The sequence below is a fragment of the Pongo abelii genome, chromosome 10, assembly GCF_028885655.2.
Source record: "Pongo abelii isolate AG06213 chromosome 10, NHGRI_mPonAbe1-v2.0_pri, whole genome shotgun sequence".
NCBI lineage: Eukaryota > Metazoa > Chordata > Mammalia > Primates > Hominidae > Pongo > Pongo abelii.
The window spans coordinates 77,023,803-77,045,824 of NC_071995.2; the positions used below are offsets into that span (position 1 = coordinate 77,023,803).

General features: G+C 32.9%; 1 long non-coding RNA gene across 2 annotated transcripts in view; it reads left to right on the forward strand.

The window, feature by feature from the left end:
• LOC100173798 (uncharacterized) overlaps window positions 1-21,791 on the forward strand; it is a 135,567-nt gene extending 113,776 nt beyond the window's left edge. Inside the window, 3 exon segments of one of the 2 annotated variants that reach the window (NR_145679.1) lie at window positions 8,582-8,659; window positions 12,483-12,575; window positions 19,814-21,791. This is a non-coding gene — a long non-coding RNA (uncharacterized LOC100173798). 2 annotated transcript variants of the gene reach the window in all.
• The last annotated feature ends 231 nt before the right edge of the window (window positions 21,792-22,022 follow it).

The window sequence follows — 22,022 nt, forward strand, 5'->3', positions numbered from 1 at the left end:
CAGAATGGTTATTATTAAAAGGTAAAAAAATAACCGATGCTGGCGGGATTGTGGAGAAAAATTTTGTCAGATAATCATTGACAGTTTTACAGAAGAGTTTACAATAACCAAACCAAAACAAAACAAAAACAAAAAATTATAAACCTACACTGACTTTTTAAAAAAATTGCTGATACATAATTGTATATATTTATGGGATACATGTGATATTGTGAGACCTGAATACAATGTATAATGATCCAATCAAAGTATTTAGGATATACATCACCTCAAACATTTATCATTTTTTTATGTGTTTGGGACATTGCTAATCATCTGTTCTAGCTATTTCAAAATATACAATATAGTGTTGCTAACTGTAGTCACCCTACTGTGCTATCAGTGCTAGAACTTATTTCTTTTATCTAAGTATATGTCTGTACCCATTAACTAACCTCTCTTTTTTCTTCCCCCAGCGTTTCCCAGCTTCTGGTAACCATCATTCTACTCTCAACCTCCATGGGATCAATTTTTTGGTTCCCATTCTGAGTGAGAACATGTAATATTAATCTTTCTGTCTTATTTCATGTCTGCCTGGCTTATTTCACCTAATATAATGACTTCCAGCTCTATTCATACTGCTCCAAATGACAGGATTTTATTCTGATTTCATTTCCTTTTGGTAAATATCTAGTGGCAAGATTGCTGGAAAGTGTGGTAGTTCTATTTGAGAAACCACCATAATGTTTTTCATAATGGCTGTACTAATTTACTTTCCTACTAACAGCACCCTACACTGGCACTTCTTACATAGAAGTAAAGCTTTAAAAATTTTTAGTTATCAGTTAGTCATGACATAGTAAATATGTGTCAATATAACCAAATCTATATTTAAAATTACCCTTATATCCTCAATTTTTATATGAAGACAAGAGTTTTCTCTCTCACCTAGGCTCTCTCTGTAAAAGCACCTGCATGGATTTTTACTGGAATAGTCAATTTGGGTGCTTACGTATTCAGATTCCAAAGAGTGAATGAGAATTCAAATGAGATATAACACAAAGCTACAGACACAAATCCATGAACAAAATTTTAATAACTCAAGCTCAAGAGGGTTTATTTCTTGCTAACTTATCAGTTTAAGCAGCTAATCCTGATCTTGAAGTAATTAGGAGACCCAGAATTCTTCCTTCTTCATTCTACTTTATGGGAGAGCCTTACTGTCATTTCCATCATCCAGCCATTTGAACGGGAGAGAAAGGGTGAAGCAGCCCCACCCGTCTTTTTAACCCTTGTCCCAGATACGGCATGTAGCACTTCCACTGCATTGCACTGGCTAGGTCTCAGAGACATGTTTACCTTTAACTGCAAGGAAGCCTGGGACTTGTAGTCAAATTGTGTGCCCCGCCTCAAAAAAGAGCAAACAGATTTCAGTAAACAGCAGTTTCTGATATAGAAATTCATTCCAGTTTATATTTTAACATTTGAACTGTTAAGTGTAAAAGCTGAGTTCCTCTGGTGAAAAATACATATGGCATAGTGTCATAAAAAAGATGAACAAATAATCATCATACTTGGGCCCTAGATACCTCTGCCATTAACAAATGAGTAAACAGACAAACTATTAAACTTCTGTAAAATTGCATGTTGAGCAATTTTCTGACTGGATTATTTCTAAGATTAGCTACAGCTTTAAAATGCTATTATTAGACTTCTGACAGTTTCTGAGGAGTTGAGCAAGGCTTAAATGTACAAAACTCCAGCAAACTGAAAAAGTGAGGAGCACATTCTGAAATAAATATTAAGGTTCATATGGATGATTTTCATTACATATCAGAGTTAACTTATTCTTTCTGTAGAAATTAAAGTGAGAGTCAATGGGTAACTATATTATATACCAATTTATTTTCATCACTTTTTAAATTTTATATTTTTAAAATACTATGTGCTGACACTACTATTTCTGGCACATAGTAGGCACTCAATAAGTATGTGCTGAATTAATAATGATGAATAAATGGACAAAATGAATTAAAATAAAATTTAGGTATTATAGCCTGTATTCATATAAAAATATTTCTTACCCTAGACATCATCTCCATGGTTAATTGAAAAACATATTGAAAAGGCTCCTATAAAATTTAATACTTAAAAGGCGGTGCTCTCTGACATTTTCTTCAGGGCATGTTTTAAATGAAATTTAGATTGGTCTAATAATTAAACTAACTCTAACAAAAATCAAAGAAATGTACTTCTACAACTGGGACTGGTAAATGCATAGATATTATGTAGTTCAAATGAAAAAGACTACATTTTCCCACAACATATTACATACCAAAATTGATATTTTTGGAGGAATTTCCTAAGGGAAAGAACTAAAGAAGGAAATGTAATATTCAAATATTGGGCCTATTTTCATTCATTATTTAACTTAAACCTAAAAATATAGTAGCATTAGAGTGGTAGATAAGTGAGAGGACTTTGATTTGAAAGCTGGCATAAAGCTTCAAAACACTATGAAACAATTGCTACATTTCCTATTCTCGAATATAACTATCATCCTGCTCCCACACCAGCTTAAGGCAGTTTTCCTTTCTTCAGTGCTTATGGGAGAGAAAAATTTACTTATATTCATGTAAATGCAGGCAAATTCCCTCCACAATTTTATATTTTTACATAATTAATTCTCACCTTTGTTTATTTGTGCAACAAATATTCATCAAGCATTTCCTTTGGGTCAGACACAGCTCTAGGTCTGAGTACATACTGGTGAGATAAAGACACACAGTTCCTGTCCTTTTTCAATTTGTACTAAAATAATATTGTATGGACCAGTATGTACTCTTTATTTCACCAGTATCCTCAATTATAAATGCTGCACCACAGTATTTGCTGAGTTAAAAGATTGAATAATTTGCCATTCACCAATTACAGAAAAGCAAAACATTCAAAACTAAAATTACTGTAGAGATTAATTTCATGTAAAAAGATAAATGAAGTTAGATAAAGTAGGGTTCAAATCCTATTTCTTTTTTCTTTTATTATCCAGAAGTGTGTGGAAATGCTAGAAAAATGTCATAGAATATCTTAAATATATCTAAAAATTGAAGATAACTACTTTGGAAGGTAGATATTATACATTAATTCATTTATTCATTCTGCAAATATTTATTCTCACCTTGGGACAAACACGCAAAGATTTAAAATATAGATCAAGGGCCTGGTTCATAGTAAATGTTCTATAGTGGTCACTAGTGTTAGACTCACTTATAGAGTCTTAAGTTCACGTAAGAGTAGTCAATGATGTTTCACATAAAGAAGAATACAAATAGAAAAGCAGGACAATAGAATGATTTTATATCAGGTCTTCAAATAACATTTGAGAAGCTTGTAGGAAGTGGGCTGAATTGAGAAAAAAATTAGTAAAAAATTACTTTGGTAAAGTAGAGTGGCAGAAGTTTGATAACTAAGAACTTGTATGATATTCTATAGAACAATGCATAACAGATTTGTGTTATAGAAAATTATTCTAATAGCAACTAGAAGGTAAACTGGAGATGAAACAATACTTGAATTAGAGAGATCATTTACAAGGCATTTGAAGGCATACATCCATTCTCTCCATGTACCAGGCACAATGATAAGTGACATTGATGCATAAATGAAGAGACGTCCACTTGCAAATCCAGCAGAGAAAGGATGAGGCTTGAAATGAAGTGGAAGAGGGAATAGTGGGTCATGAATTTGGGAAAACTTTAGGAGGTATAATTGACAAGAACATATGACCAAGTACATGTGGGCTTTGAGGAACAGGGACGCATCCAGGATGACTCTCAAGTTTCTGACTAAAGCAGCTGAGTAGGGTAGAGGCAGCACAGGGCTGGTGAAGAGTGTGATCTCTAGAGAAAAGACTGTTTGGGTTCAAATCTGGACTTCATGATTTTTTAGCTGACATACCTTGGATAAGTAGCTCCTCCACTTATTAGCCATATGCCTGAGGTGGAACAGGGAAGACTTGAAGGTCAAAAAAGTAGAGAAATCCTCCTAGAACTTGGTTGCTTTTCTGGAGGGAATTCAATATGTTTGCAGTTTAGGTTAGTTTTCTTATTAAGAATATTATTTTTAGAAAGGTAGGTATAGACACAAGAATATATGTGGAAACCAGACAGCCAAGGAGTAATTGCATGAATATTTGATGGTTTGAGGTACCATCAACGTTAAATCCCTCTTCTTTCCATTGATAAAAGAGGGAATAACATGGACAATATTTGTTCTATTTTCTTCTATGGAAACTAAGAGCAATTGCACCTAATGGCAGCAAAGCTGTGTGCAAGTATGTAAAGCAGAGCCCTGGGTGTTGAATCTGAATCTGAAGCGAATGATGTAAACACATTAAGATGGTTGGAATCATTAAAAGTAGCTGTAACTAAATCCAGAGACAGAAATGCCTTAGCTGTTTATTTATTTAGTAAGAACACTTATAATTCTTACTATGCTTCAGGTCCAGTTCTAAGTGTTTTACAAATATTCACTTACTAGGAAATGTTTATTAGTCATTGGCACTCTTCATCAAATACTCTGAACTCATGGTATAGTTGTACTCCCTGACAGCCTTCTGGTTGAGTGAAACCAAATAACCAGTTTTGGCCAATGAGTTAAGTGACTTAAGAGTTCCTTCTTTAGCCTGGATATAGAAATGAGAATGACAAGACAAGGAGCTGTCACGTGCCAACCCATAATATACATGTACCATGAGTATAAAATATACCTTTATTTAAAAATTGTTGAGATTTTGAAGAGTCGTTACCGAAAAGTCGCCTTCCCTAACCTATCCTGCCCAACACAAACCTTTATGAGGTAAATACCGTTATTATTCCCATCGTATAGATGAGGAAACTAAGCCATGGAAAGGTTAAAAGGACCTCATACAAAGTAACAGAAGAGTAAGCGGCAGACCCAGGATTCAAACTCAGTCACACTGGCTTTAGAGCTTAGACTATTAATTGATAAGTTATGCTGTCTTTCTAGATTGTCAAACATAAAGGATGATTTCTATGCTTTTTTGATTTTTATGCTTCCAGACTTGCCCTATACCTAGGTGCCTTCTTTATTAGCTACCCATTATTAGTGTGGGCCCTCAAGTAAGTCTGTCTTTTCTTACCTAACATAGACAGAGTTGTTTTGATGCTTAAAACCAAAAACTCCAAAGACACATGTATATACATGCATGGCTTTCTATCTTAAAAGCAACAGGGATTCACTGAACAAGTTAAAATGTAATGTCATAATCCAATTGTATTAAAATAAGTCGAATATCTTATAGAGTGATCTTACATTCTAATTTTATGAATTGGAAGTGTAGTAAAATAAATTTATTTAAAATAAGGATATTAGCAAAATGTCTTCAAGATCCCAATGAATTGAGTCATGAATCTCATAGAATTTTAGATACTAGGGAAGGGTAACACAGGAACGCTGTGCTCTCATTATGATGCTAATATCAAATAAATCCTAACTCTAAATATTCATTCCAATTTTTAGAAACAGATTTCTATAATGTTATGACTAAGAAAATATATTCTGAAAGTCCCACAAAACTACTTTTCTATTCACTATTGATGTTAAAGTATTTCCAAAAATCCTGGTTAAACATTTGGAACTCTATTTTAAAGGTAAAAAAGAAGCTTTGAAAAACTAAGGCTGGATTTTACATTTGATAGGACTGCCAATTACTTTTCAATTTGGCTGTTAAAAATATTTAGATAGTAAATTGAAAGTTTTTATATCTACCCCTAAAAAGTGGTGTTTGTCCTCAGAATGTCTGAGTAGAAATACATGATGATGCAAAGCCATAAGAAAACTTTTAGTTACAGTGGCTGGAACTCAATATATATCTCTGAGAAGTAAAACAATACATACTGTCAACTTTGATTATTTCCATAATTGTCTGCCTCTTTAAATCAGATTTTTAAAATCTGAAACTAATCGAAACAAAATAATAGTTTACCCATTATACTTGAAAACTGCAGATAAATTTTATTATCATTTGTATATGTTAAACCTCTCCTAGAAAACATAGGACTAGATGTTATTGCACAAAACTAACCATAATTTTTTAGATTTTAGAATTCCCAAGGCAGTTAATAGAGTATAAGGATGATAATTTTGTTTTAGGCCATATAAAAGAAATTATGCTTATAAAGATTTTTCTTTTACCTTTTACAGAATAGTTGCATGTATTTGTTTCTATGTGTGCTTGTTTATTGTAATTTGCTATTTTTTTCAGTAATCTCAATCGCAATGACTTCTTTCTGTGTAAAGAGAGAATATTAGTAAATTTGGGAACATTGTTTATAAGGTTTGCCAAAAGGCTAATACATTCTTTTCTGTAAAAATATAATTTCATGTTTGCATTACAGAAGGATGAATTAACATATGCAAATCCAATGACATTTTTGTTGGAGATCTTGCTGCATAACCCTATCATCTTAATCTACTTAAAGTGAAGTTTGTCCCTTTGTTTAAGTTCTAATACGATTGCTAAGCAAGGACCTTTGCTTAGGAAGTACTGTGGGGAATACAATTCAGAGATTCTGTGAATAAATTTTTGTCATTAACTTTGTCAATCACACTATAATTCTTATCATAACTTCTCTCCCGGGTGGAGTAGAATGATCTGGTAATTTCCTGCCAAAGTAAAATTGTTGGCCAGGAACTCCCTAACTTCTTAGTTTGCCCCAGCACAAGCCAGCCTGAGAGCTTAGATGCACAGAACCACTAAGATGTTTCAGGTTTTAACTGTCAGGTAGAGGGCAGAAAGCAGTCATAGAACAGCTAAGTATGGCTTGAATATTACTTTTAAGCAGAATACAAAAGGTGCCTGGCCTAATCAGAAAGTACTGCCTTGTCAAGTTTTAAGACTCCCCCAAAACGAGTTACCAGTGTCTATTTAGAATCCAGGAAAAGACACCTAAACTGTGAGCAATTAGGATGATTTTTATATTTTTCTACTATATTTCTTCAACAGTAATTATGAAAGAAATAGGCTTGTATTGCTTGTTTGGAGAATCTCACTCTTCTGTTATTAATCTCATTATTTGCCTAAGTGCTTACCATGTAATCATTAGATGAAGAAGTATACAACAATAGAAGGAAAATGTATGAATTCTAAACTAAGATTATCTCTGAAGTCTGTCAATTATACATTTTCTGATTCCCCAAATGAGGAGAGAATATTACTTATAATTATATTATTTAGTTACTAGAAAGAACAGAAAGATCTAAACATAAGGTTCAAAATCATAATTAGATGGTTCCTTGCAGTGAGCTCAGTAATCCATAATAATTTGATACAAACTGACATTTGGCTAAACCTGTGACAAGGAAAAAAACAAACTTTCATTGGAAAATAAGTAAATAATCTCCTAGGATCTTGAAGTATAGGCTAAAATTAAGAGTTTCGGGCTGAAGATAAGCTGATAAGTGTTACAGCACTTTCCTCCAGACTTTCAGCAAGCCCACAATCTACAATAGTCCCTAATATTCCTTTTATTTTGCTCTATCACTTGCTTTTCTTTTTCTTTTTCTTTTTTTTTAAACTCCCCAGTGACTGCAGACATTTTTCTTAACAGGTGATTTTTCAATGAAATGTCATTTTGGCTTTGTGAGTATCCTTAGTGGCATGTACCAAATGACTCATTTCATTTGTGACCAGAGCCAAATTCAAATTTAATTTTCCAGAGGGGACAAGTTAATGTATAACCTATTGTGCCACCTGGCATCCTAAATTAAATTTCCTGAACTGTTTTCACTGAGAACAGAATCAGGTATATTGCTGTGTAAAGGCATTTTCAAGTGTCAGTTGTGACTTCAATCACTCTTATAGTCATACAACCTTTTTGTTAGAACTAATAAATAATAAAAACCCAAGATTCTTAATTCTGAAAATAACAATTAAGTTATTTGGCTCTATGGAATTGCAAATGCCTATATTCTGAACATTACAGAAATACTAGAAGTTTTCACTTGGACTTTCATTAAAACATCATATATCCAAATGATATGCTTTATGAATACAAACTTAGAGTGAAATTTTAATTTGAAATTCACAAATTTAATTCCAAGGATTCCAAAGCCCATGTCCTTCCCACCACATAATATTAGAGTTGCAGGTATTTTATTAATTTTTATGGAATGTGTGTATATCATTAAGTTAAACATAGAGAAAATCATTTTAGACCACATCAAAATGGCATCTAGACACAAAGCCCTGGTAACATTTTATATCTGTAGGTTTAAACAAATGAAGTAAAACTCAGAAGGATTCTGTGTATATGAAATTCTGATTTATTAAGGTCACTTTTTGTCTGGAGTAGCTTGACATGTCACCAGAACACAATAATCATCTCTAGCATAATATAGATCCTGTAACTCACCAATTTACATTCCAGTAGCAACTTGCTCATTTTTGTACAAATATTCATTTTTCTCTATATGTTTGACTAAGCCCAAAATGAGCCATTTCAAATAGCTAACAAATATTACACTTTTTAAATTAATTAAATACAATTTGAATTTATGAATGAATTTTTTTTAATTTCAGAAGCTGTTACTCCCTTCCTTATCCTTAATTGGAAGTTAAGACTACAGATTCTGAGTTAGACCAAACTTTAAATTCCAGGTATGCTGTTTATTTGCTGGGTAACCTTGGAAGATAATGATGATTTCATTGGCTAATTATGAGAATTAGGCAATTTCATTTGACTAAGGCACTTCAAACAACACCCACACATAGTGAATACTCAGAAAACATCAAGAAATACCTGTCTATAATATTTGATTTCTAGCATATTTATTTTCTCTTTTCCCTCCTTTTTACTTCATTTTTCTGACAAATGAGAAATAATAATTATAAAAAATTAGAATATATGAAAAATAAGAAAACTCGTGGCATCTCCATCTAATCACATGTACTATAAATATTTGAGAGTGTTGCTTCTTTTTTAAAATTTTATTTTAGGTTCAGGGGTTCGTGTGTCGTTTGTCATATAGGTAAACTTGTGTCATGGGGGTTTGATGTACAGATTATTGCATCACCCAGGTACTAAGCCTAGTACCCAATAGTGATTTTTTCTGATCCTATTCCTCCTCCTACCCTTGACTCTCAACTATGCCCCGGTATCTGTTATTGCCTTCTTTGTGTCCATAGGTACTCAATGTCTAGCTCCCACTTATCAGTGAGAACATGTTATATTTGGTATTGTGTTTCTGTGGTTGCTTGCTAAGGATAATGGCCTCCAGCTCTAAACATGTTCCTGCAAAGAACATGATCTTGTTCTTTTTTTATGGCTGCACAATATTTCATCTTACATATGCACCATATTTTCTTTATCCAGTCTACCATTGATGGACATGCAGGTTAATTCCATGTTTTTCTATTGTGAATAGTGCTGCAGTAAACATACACATGTAGGTGTCTTTATGGTAGAACAATTTATATTCCTTTGGGTATATACCCAGTAATTAGATTGCTAGATTGAATGGTAGTTCTGTTTTTAGTTCTTAAGAGGAATCACCACACTGCTTTCCACGATAGTTGAACTAATTTACATTTCCACCAGCAGTGTATAAGTGTTCCCTTTTCTTCACAACCTCATCAGCATCTGTTATTTTTTTACTTTAATAATAGCCATTCTGGCAGTTTGAGATGGTATCTCATTGTGGTTTTGATTTCATTTCTCTAATGATTAGTGATATTAAGCATTTTTTGTATACTTGTTGGCCGCATATAGGCCTTATTTTAAAAAGTGTCTGTTCATGTCCTTTGCCCACTTTTTAATGGGATTTTGGTTGTTGTTTGTAAATTTGTTTAAGTTATTTGTAAATGCTGGATATTAGATCTTTGTCAGATACATAGTTTGCAACTATATTTTTCCCTTCTGTAGATTGTTTACTCTGTTGGTAGTTTCTTTGCTGTGCAGAAGCTCTTTGGTTTAATTAGATCCAATTTGTCAATTTTTGCTTTTGTTGCAGTTACTTTTGGTGCATTCATCATGAAATCTTTGCCAGTTCCTATGTCAAAAATGATATTGCCTAGGTTATCTTCCAGGGTTTTTATAGTGATGGGTTTTACATTTAATCTTTAATCCATCTTGAGTTGATTTTCATAGATGGTGTAAGAAGGGGTCCAGTTTCAATCTTCTGCATATAGTTATCCAGTTATCCCAGCGTTATTTTTTGCATATGGGGCCTTTTCCCCATTGCTTGTTTTTATAAGCTTTGTCAAAGATCAGATGGTTGTAGGTGTATGGCATTATTTCTGGGTTCTCTATTCTGTTTTGTTAGTCTATGTGTCTATTTTTGTATCAGTACCATGCTGTTTGGGTTACTGTAGCCCTGTAGTATAGTCTGAAGTTGGGTAACATAATGACTCCAGCTTTGTTCTTTTGATTACCTAGGCTATTTGGGCCCTTTTTTGGTTCCATTTGTATTTTAAAATAATTTCTTCTAATTCTGTGAAGAAAATGTCATTGGTAGTTTGATAGGAATAGCACTGAATCTGTAAATTGCTTTGGGCAGTATAGCCGTTGTGACAATATTGAGTCTTCCTATTCATGAGCATGAAATGTTTGTCTGCTTTTTGTGTCATCTCTGATTTCTTTGAACAGTGTTTTGTAATTCTTCTTGTAGGGATCTTTCACTTCCCTGGTTAACTGTATTCCTAGGTATTTTATTCTTTTTATGACAATTGTCACTGGGATTGTGTTCTTGATTTGGCTCTTGGTTTTGATGTTGCTGAGGTATAGAAATGCTACTAATTTCTGTATGTTGATTTTGTATCCTGAAACTTTGTTGAAGTTGTTTGTCAGCTGAAGGAGCTATTAAGCAGAGACTTTGGGGTTTTCTAGATATAGAAGCATGTCACCTGCAAATAGAGATAGTTTGACTTTCTCTCATCCTATTTGAACGCCTTGTATTTCTTTCTCTTGCCTGATTGCTCTGACTAGGACTTCCAATACTATGTTGAATAGAAGTGGTGAGAGATGACATACTTGTCTTGTGCCAGTTTTCAAGGGGAATGATTCCAGCTTTTGCCCATTCAATATGAAGTTCATTGTAGCTTTGTCATAGATGGCTCTTATGGTTTCAAAATATCTTCATTCACTACCTAGTTTGTTGAAGGTTTTTTAACATGAAAGGATGTTGAATTCTATCAAAAACTTTTTATGTATCTATTGAAATAACCATGTCCTTTTTTGTCTTCAGTTTTGTTTCTGTGATGAATTACATTTATTGATTTGTGTATATCAAACCAACCTTGCATCCCAGGAATAAAGCCTACTTGATCATGGTAGATAAACTTTTGTGCTGCTAGATCTGATTTGCTAGTATTTTGTTCAGTATTTTTGCATCAATGTTCATCAAGGACATTGGCCTGAAGTTTTATTTCTTTGTTGTGTCTCTGCCAGGTTTTGGTGTCATTATGATGCTGGCTTCATAGAATGAGTTGGGAAGGAGTCCTTCCTCCTCAATTTTTTGGAATAGTATCAGTAAAATGGTATCAGCTCTTCTTTGCAAATCTGGTAGTATTCGACTGTGAATCTGTCTTGTCCTGGAGTTTTTTTGGTTGGTAGATTATTTATTACTGATTCAATTTCAGAGCTCATTGATTGTCTGTTCAGGGATTAAATTTCTTCCTGGTTTTTCCTAGGAGTACATGCATACACTATTATGATCACATTGCAAATACGATTCTTGGTCTTGCCTTATTCATATAATATTACAACAACAACAAAATATTTTCTAAGAAACATGTAGACATCATTTTAAATATCCACATAATGGTTTAAATTATGAATATATACTAAGTTATCTAACTATTTCTATTATAGAGCATTTAGTTTATTTTTATCTTTTTATCATTATAATTAGTGTCATGATTCATTCATTCACCAACTAAGAGTGTTCTCTAGCCAGGAGATATGGTAGAAAACAAAATATGGAGAATCCCTACCTTTGTGAAGCTAATATTGTGGCTGAGGAAGAAATAATATAGACACAGATAAAAACTTCTATATACATATAAATAAATGGCATGGGCTACAAAGAATACTAAGGCAAGACATAGATATAAAAGGTGATGGGGAGTCTCTCTTTTAGACAAGGGTGAATTTAGAAAGCTTCTCTGAAGGGGAAATATTTGAACAGACACCTGAATGCAATCCTCATGAAATCATAAAAATATTAGTGCATAAAATGTCTCATTATAATTTTTTGAGTATATATGTACATTTATACATAGATGAAAAATCAATAGGTGCAAAAATCCTAAATATTTTCATGCCATATCCTAAAGGCACTCCCCAGCAAGCATTAATATAAGAAAATCAATAACATGATAACAGCAAAATAAGCATATTTGACTCACTGGTTGATAGATGACAGGTTCAAAATATGGCTCAGACAGTTACATGATTACTCAGGCCAATTTTCTTGTCTGGCAGGTTACAAGTCACGGATCTGAAAAGGAACTTTGGCTTTATATTTCTCAGCAAAATCTTCATCATCTATTTATAAAATATGGTCGACATCCATGGGTATGATTCTAACAGGCTCATCTGCTTGGGTTCAAACTATTGGCAACAGCATATCTACATATTATTGTACTTATAAAACAACTTAGAATCTCCTGTGGAATCTCAGTAGACAGAAACCTGTTATATTCAGCAATCTATTACCTGCAAAGAATTTCTTCTGACAGTCAGGGTGCATAATGGGGCTGCCTTTGCTTAGAATTTTATGTAATCACTGACAGTCAGCCTTCCTGTAGTAGTTCCTATATTCAGCACTTCAGCCCTTTGATCATAATGCAATAGGACACATGTCAGAAAATATATTTCTATAAAGTGAAATAAATCTTGTTCTTTAACCCAGAAATGACTGTAAACATTACCTTCATGCAAATTTCACTCATATGCATATATTCAGCTCCTGTAAGGAGAACACTGAATGACAATTAGGTAGTGGTATTTTTAATTGAAGACAAGATTAAATTTTACTTAGCAGATTCTTACATAGTACAAGCTCAAAACTTTCATCTGTATGCTATAGTAAAAACACAACCCTTTGACCTCAAAGCATTTCAGGTTTTTAAATTTTTCTTTGACTGAAAGAAAAAGTGAAATTAATTTGGATAAGTCCTCTTGATGAAAAAAATTCATACAATATTTATATATCTGTTCTGTTCTTTAGTAGTGTGTTTATATATTTAGAGATAAAACCCAGCATTTCTTTTTTAGTTTTTTGTTTGTTTGTTTGTTTGTTTATAATGTAGTACTATAGGAGCTCAAAAAACCTAAACAAAGCTTTAGGTGCATATACAAGGCTCAAATTGGAGATATGAGGGATTTAAGACTGGGCAATGGTAAGAAAGAGGAAAAGTAATGAAACGAGAACATACCTAAAAACACTAGGGAAGAATTTGTGGTAAGAATGGGCAGATAAGTGTCAGGCATGGTGGCTCACACCTGTAATCTGAGCACTTTGGAATGCCAAGGCTGACAGCTCACTTGAGACCAGGGGTTCAAGACCAGCCTAGCCAACATAGTGAAACCACAGTCTCTATTAAAAATACAAAAAATCAGCTAGGCATGGTGGTGCGCTTGGTAGGTTGAGGCATGAGAATTGCTTGAACCGAGGAGGCAGGGATTGCAGTGAACTGTGATCGGACCATTGCACCCCAGCCTGGGTAGCAGAGCAAGACTCTGTCAAAAAAAAAAAAAAAAAAAGAATGGGTAGATAAGAATCAGAAGTACCATGAGAAGGAGAAAGACATAAAGAGTAGATAGAAATAGAAGCAAGAAGAAAGGGAAGAGGAAAGAAGTATTAGTAGAGAGGATTATATCAGCCCTCAACAAAAAAGAGGTATCAAGAAGGGAAAAGAGGAGAAAGTTAGAGGCAAAGGAAAGATAAATTCCAAGACTGAAAGTTACATAGTACAACTACAACTAGGAATGGATGGATGGATGGATAGATAGATGCATAGATAGATAGATAGATAAATAGATAGATAGATAAACTATCTTATAAAGATACATAGCTGTCTCAGAGAACACAATATGTGGAAGTTCAACCAGGTCTTTCCAGGAATTAACACCAGGACGGGAAAGCTGATAATTTCAAGATCTTACAGTCTTAATTGTATGTACTTGCTCCCTTCTTCTCTTTCTGCAGTTTGGCTTCTAGTTAGAAGTTTTGTTTTCTCACAGTTGCCAGTTTTTCATCTATTCAGTATGACCAACATCAGAGACTGGCTAGGATTACGAATTTTAATCCTAGAATATCAAGGGAATTTGTTTGATCCAGTTGTGTCAAGGATCCACCTTTGGTACAGTGGGTTTAATCTGCCTTCACTAGGGAGTTAGAATTAAATTGAGATTAGTTAACCTCCCACCTATTAATTGTGGGACAGTTCTCAGGGAAGAAAGTCATGAAATAGAAAAGTTTAAAGATGTCAACTTCTTAAAAGTAAAGATAATTAATTTAAAAATAAATGAAAGAAGAATACCTATAAGTTGGTAATGTAAAACTCGTGTTGAGAGCAAAAACAAACAGAGGAAGAGATAATAGGAGGGAAGGAATATTACGTTAAAGAGGAGTCTTTCCAGTTATAACCACAGTGCTTCATATTAACATCTGTGTTGGTAAAAGTTTTGTAACACCACAAAAAGTTGGTAAAAATTTTATAACACCACATTCTGTTCTCCCTAGGAACAGAATGTCTACATAATTTAACCTTCTACAACTAACACCTCTTGAGGGCAAGGATTAAGCCTTTTTTGTGTTTATGCCAGCACTTCACAAATTGCCAGGCACTTAATGAATGGTTATGGAGTAAATTTACTTCATAGTCAAGGTGAGGGTAAAAAAGTTTAGTTAGAGGTGTGATGATGTTATACATATCCATAAATAAACTAAGAATGTACTGTAAGGTATTTCTAGACAATAGGATGATTGGTGATATTAAATCATACACTGTTAAGACTTTGGTGCTATCTACTGATTCAATAAATTACATATTCATTAAAAAACAGTGTGTTTTCTTTTTACTGAGCACATTTTTTCCCAAACATGAAAGACTATCCATTAGGAAAGATGTAAATAGATTGGCCAACTTGATATACCCAATGCTCAGAATGCTGTAGGTTATGTTCCTTGAGGGAGCTCGTAAATAATATCCTTCCCTCTCTGGATCTTGAACAAACTGGGGAGGAAGACAAGAGAGCAGCATGTGGAGAAACAAAATATCTCCTTAATTATTGACAAAGTTTGAGGAAGGATAAAATGGGAAAATCAAAATTGCTTTGCTAACTGGACCCACAAAAATAGATCGACTTACCCAAAAGGCAGCTCAGCATTGGGCCAGCCACCCCAGCAGGAGAGCCTGCAACCAGAGAAATAAGGAGAAAATATAATATCCATGCGTATTCTTAGAAGTAAAGGAAGAGGAATGGCTTACCCCTACCTACAACATTCCAAATTAGTGAACTCATATGATGAGTGAGGTGCATTAACTAATATTGAAACAAAATATAAATGAATAATGAGAAAAAATGAGATCCAAAAATGTTTACTAAATTTTGTTTTAAGTAAAGTTTTAAATTTACTCACTAATAATGCCATTGATTTCTGCTTGTAACTAATACATTATTACTGTTTTTATTTATTTCTTAATGATAGCAATTAAGGCTTTGGTTATAATTCTCCTACATTAATTTAGTGGAAGCTGTCCAACAGTAATCTATTAAATTGTCCCTGTTAAATTAGCATGACGGACTTTTAATGGATCTCTTAATAAACATTATGATGATCAAAAATATTGTGAAATCAAAATCACTCTCAATGACATTTCTGACTTTGTGTAGTAACAGTCCTCAAAGTCACGGATTCTGGTCCTCTGAGAAATATCTCAAAATCATTATTAAAAAATTTCTGTACTGCTAGCAAGAAAAATGACAAGTGAACATAGACTAGGTCACATTTAACAAGATTTTTTTTTTAAGAAATAAGCTCTTTAATTAGCTAATTTAAAGTTTTCATTATGATTCTCCAATTATATGATCTTTCCCAATAAAATAGAGATAGAAGAGATGAGATTTGATTTTGAATTAAAGGAGTATAATAGATGGGCCATCTATTTGTATTTGTAAACTTCATGTCTTGGGATCATGTGTTCAATGATTTGGATCACCCATAAAGACAAATCTTGAGGAGTTTAATTTAACCTAATTTCAAAAACGACATTTCCTCTAGGATATAGATTCTTAAGACCTTCATGTACAGACAGCAGCTATTTCCCTTTGCTTCTGTGGAAACAGACAACAAGACTCCTTGAATTAGCAAAAGCTAGAGAACTTCAATAATTTAACCTGGCTTGTGTCATTAGAAAAAAAAACAAAACAACAACAACAACAACAACAAAAAAGCTAAGCTGCATGCTTACAGTCTCTGAGGATATATTTTAAAGAAACTTCTGCAAGTGGTTGAAAGTTGTGCTCTATGCAGCTGCAGTAAGAGAATGAAAACTGCTTACCTTGGGAACAATGACTTTATCATGCTTATATCATCTGTGTTCTACTTAAATAGTTTACATCGCTGAAGGGGTAGCAAGGCTCATTGTTATGTTTCTCTCTTGCCACCATCATTTCCTATACTCACTGGGTATTTATTGCGAGAAAAGCAAATAGTTTTTATTTGAAATTTTCATTAGATTTTTATTATTTGTGTAATATATTTTCATCAAAGAAAAAGTAAATATATACATATAAAGACAGAACAGAATTTAGGAAATTTTTTTTTTTTTTTTTTTTTGAGACAAAGTCCCACTCTGGCACCCAGGTTGGAGTGCAGTGGCACGATCTCGGCTCACTGCAACCTCCGCCTCCCAGGTTCAAGTGATTCTCCTCCTTCAGCCTCCAGAGTAGCTGGGATTATGGGAGCCCACTCGTGGCTAATTTTTGTATTTTTAGTAGATATGGAGTTTTGCCATGTTGGCCAGGCTGGTATCGAATACCTGACCTCAGGTGATCTGCCGGCCTCAGCCTCCCAAACTGTTGGAATTACAGGTGTGAGCCACCACGCCCAGCCAGGAAGTATTTGTCTTATAATCTAGCACTTAATTACAAATCCTGGTAACAATTTAATTAATAAACATTAAGACATATTTATATGAGAATATTTGTTTTGCTTTGTTTTATTTTCCCTCATTATTCATTTAGTTCATTCATATATAAAGAATATTTCAAATACATTAAACTTATAATTTCTAATGAACTACAAATGTTATAGAAAAATTTTTTTAAAATGAAAGAAATATAATAAATTGGAAATACTATATATCATTGCTCTCAGAGACAACTACTAGGAATATTTTAAGATAACTATTTCATTTTCCCAATTTGTATTCTGAATAATTGAAATAACTGAATAATATATTAAGAACATAACCCATGTCAGTAAATGTGGAGAAACATCAATAGCATAGTGACCCAAAACATCATTTCTAGAATCACATTTCCTGGCTTTCTGAATTAAGACTACCACTCAGTTGTGGAAAACAGGACAAATTGCTTAACTTTATTGAACCTCATCTCTTTAATGGGGAATAAAGCACTACCTACCACATACGGCTATTGTAAAGTAACTAGTACATAGCATTTATATAACTAGTACATAGTATTTTATATAATACTATATAACTTGATACAATATTATACCACTAGTATATATTATTTTAGGTCACATTGTATATTATAACATAAAATCTTATGATTATATTTTTATTACTATTACTGCATACTTTGTCAAATGAATAGGTATGCTATGAACTATTTAACCAATTCTATTTTGATGGACTTTCATAGCATTTCCAATTCGTCACTATTAAATAGAATGCCTGTGATAAAAATCTTTAGACATATTCCTTTTTCAATTATCAAATTATTTTGCACAAAAGGGAAAGATAAGTCCAAGATTATTCATTTGAAATAATTTCAGAAAATACAAAACTTTTAAATTTTAAATCTTATTAATTACATGTGAGTATAAATAAAACTATGAATAAACACAAAAAGTATCAGAACTCTTCTTGGTGTCAACAAATGCCATTATTTATAACTTGCATGGAGGAACAAAAGGACTCACAATCTTTCAGAAACTTACCTGTTCATAAATAGAAGAATTTTTCTCTTGCCGAATTTCTTCTAGAAAGTTTATACCATATATCTTACATCACGTATTTTCTGTTTAAAATATTCAAACAAATATTTAAACAGAAATAAAAACCATGTAACATAAGTTTATAAGTAACTGTCAGTGTGTAAATATTTTGTGTTCAAGGGTTTATTTTAAATTTGTTATTTGTTTTTTGGAACTCATCTTTCCAACTGAGGGAGTGATAGACATAATATAGTGATTTTCAGGATACCCCCCCAAAGCCTTTATAAATCATGATGTGTCTGAAACACATAATTTTATGATTTGTTATAATCTAATATTGAAACAAAAAATTCATAGTGCAAGGAGAATAAAATTTATATTTCTCACAATACTTGATACAGCCACTACATACTTGCGAAGGGTGTTGACTCTCAGAGAAAGTCTATCAAGCCGGTTCTTTTGGGTTTTGTAAAGGAAAAAAAAAAATAGAAAAAGATAGAATAATGGAAATGAGAGAGACATAAAGAAAGCTTAGGATTAGAAGACATTCAGCTAAAAATAATATGAAATTTTGGAAAAGAGATGGAAGAAGAAAAATAAATCAGTAGCTTTAGGATAATGATTGATTTTTCCTGATGGTCTCCAGGGCAATTCCTCAAGGACCCAGAGGCAGAAATACTATTTGACCCAGCAATCCCATTACTGGGTATATACCCAAAGGAATATAAATCATTCTATTATAAAGATACATGTACGCATATGTTTACTGCAGCACTATTCATATAGCAAAGACATGGAATCAACCTAAATGCCCATCAATGATAGACAGGATAAAGAAACTATGCAGCCATAGAAAGAAATGAGTTAATGTCCTTTGCATTGACATGGATGGAGGTGGAAGCCATTATTTTCAGCAAACTAACACAGGAACAGAAAACCAAATACTGCGTTTTCTCACTTATTAGTGAGACGTGAATGATAAGAACACATGGACTCATGGAAGCGAGCAACATACACTGGGGCCTGTTGGAGGAGGCTGGGGGATGGGAGGAAGGAGAGCAGCAGGAAGAATAGCTAATGGGCTATTCAGAATAGCTAATTCTGGGCTTAATACCTAGGTGAGGAGATGATTCGTGCAGCAAGCCACCATGGCACATATTTACCTGTGTAACGATCCTGCCCATCCTGCATATGTACCACTGAACTTAAAATAAAAGTTGGAGAAAGAAGAACATGAGTAACGCGAGAAAAATGAACAAAATTTCTTCTAGAAATTTTATACCATACCAAATTTTATACCAATTTTTTAATATGTTTAGTGGAACATGTATTTTTATATCTTTTAATTTTTTTCAAAATAAGTAAATAGAGAATGACCTATAGGGAGAAAAAGAGAAAAGACATGACAAAGAAAAAGTAGAAAATGACAAACATCACAAATAAATTGAAATAATTACTAATTATAATTATAGATGGACTTAGTTATTTAGTTAAAAAATAAAGTGGTTCTCAGAGGAACATGTATAGCCCCAAATGTTTATGTTTTAAAAAAAGTAATGACCATAAATTAAGAGGCCAAGTCTTTAATATTTTCTCCTTCCTTCTCCCTCCCTTTCAGATGGCATCTTTGGCCACGGATGCATGTCTTTCACGGTTCCTCTCTGAGGTCTCAGCTTTCTCTGGACAGCCTTCACAGCAAGAGGAACCAGGGAGCTTGGCTCCTCATAGGTGGTAGTTGTTTCCTGATGCTGTGGAGCTCTAGATTCTCTCAGCTTCCCTGTGTGGCCCTTCAAGTTTTTCAACCTTTGCAGCCACTTGGCTCTTTGAAATGTCTGCTGTTGAACTACTTGGAACACACTCTAGTTTTGCTGACTGTATCCTTACAGATAGAAAAAGGATTTTCCACAATTTCCTCCCCACTCAGCGCCACAAAATAGTCCACAAATGATTGTAAAATTCACCACATTAAAATATATATATCCTTTTTTATCAAAAACAATGAAAATAAAAGACAAAAATGACAAGATATATGCAACACATATAAATGATTAGCACCCAAAATATGTATAAACATCTATAATAAGCGAAATTAATAACTATGTAAGAAAATGCCATAGATAAGGGAATTCTAACAGAACATTTGAATGGCCCATAAACATATCATAAGCTTAAGTCTATTAGTGATCATGAAAATGAAAATTAAAATAGCATCATTTTATACTCACTAGATAGAAAAAAATCTTTAATCTCCCAATATTAACTGTTGACAAGGATGAAAAGCAACCTGAAAATTATACAGTGCTGGAGGCAGTACAAACTGATTTAACCAATTTCAAAAACAATTTAACATTATATAGTAAACTTAAGATTGCATGTAACCTCAGACCAATGTTACCTGATTTTTAGAAGTACATACTCAAAAAATCCTCCATGCTTGCAACAAAAAAAATGTGTAAAATTGTTCCCAACAACACAGACATAGCACAAAAAAGCAAATGTACGTCATTTGAGAATCACACAATAAATCATAGTATATTCACATAATGGAGTAATATACAGCAGAAAATAAATGACTTGCAGCAACACTCAACTATATGAACTGATCTCAGCAACTCAAAATTGAATAACAAATTATAAAATGATAGAGCAGAAATTTAATTATATAAAGTTGTACAAAATTTTTAAATGTACAATTAATGTATTGTTTAATGATATGAAGATGTGGTAAACTATAAGGAAAACTATAAATATGTAGGGGACTATTATGCAGCAACTTCTGGGCAGTGGTAATCTCTGACGGGGGATGCAGTGGCTTGGGTCAAGGAGGGGCATACAGAAAGCTTTAAAGGTAAAAGTATTTGTTTTGGTCAACTAAATAGTGTGTAAAAATTGGATGATATTTTCACTGTATATTATTATAATTTACATATGCTTATAAATATTTATCTGTATCTATGCAACAGGTCCCAAAACACAAGTTTTTAAAATGACATAAAACTGCCAACTTGAGCTAATAATTAAATCTTAAACTACTTCATACCTTAATATGAGTTATTAAACATAATTATTCAGTAATTCACTATTATTGGACATCATATACTTTTACCAAACATCATCTCCTGTTTAAACAGGGAAAGATATAGTATTTACAACCAGTGTCATTCTGGCTATTTATAGATATATGTTACGTATCATGTTTGAGTATTTATAATTCAGAACATGTCTATAGTATCTTCTAAAATCTAAAGTAACTTTTCTTAAGTTAAAAAATGTATTCTATCAGCGAAAGATTTAAAATGTAGGCCCTCTTTCTCTTATAACATTAAAAATATAATTTTATGATAGTTGAACTTTACATACAGACAAACTTATCTTGATGTAATGAACTCACATTTTATTTAACTTCTTGCTCATTTTTAATCCCAAATAAGTTTAGGGAATTCCTATTTATACACCACATTTTCCTGAGTTACCTCTTTTAAAGAAATGCCAGACTTAAATATAAAAGTTACAGTAAAAGTTTCCAGAACTTAATCCCTGAAATTCATTCACTTGTTTTTATTGATGTGAGATGGACTATAAACTTTATTGACATTCAGGGTTCCAAGTTTTATTTCCTTGTGTGATTGCCTTTATGACCAGAGGAATAGGTGAATTACGTATATTAACACATAAAGAAAAAAGTCACCATTTTATGAGAAATTTTGTTTAAGATTTATCTGATCATGAAATAATTAAAATTTAGTAATTTGTTGAAATGTCTAAAGTTCTACATGTCTTAAAAACCTAAAATTAGGTTATCATGTTTCACTGAAATGTTTCCTCTA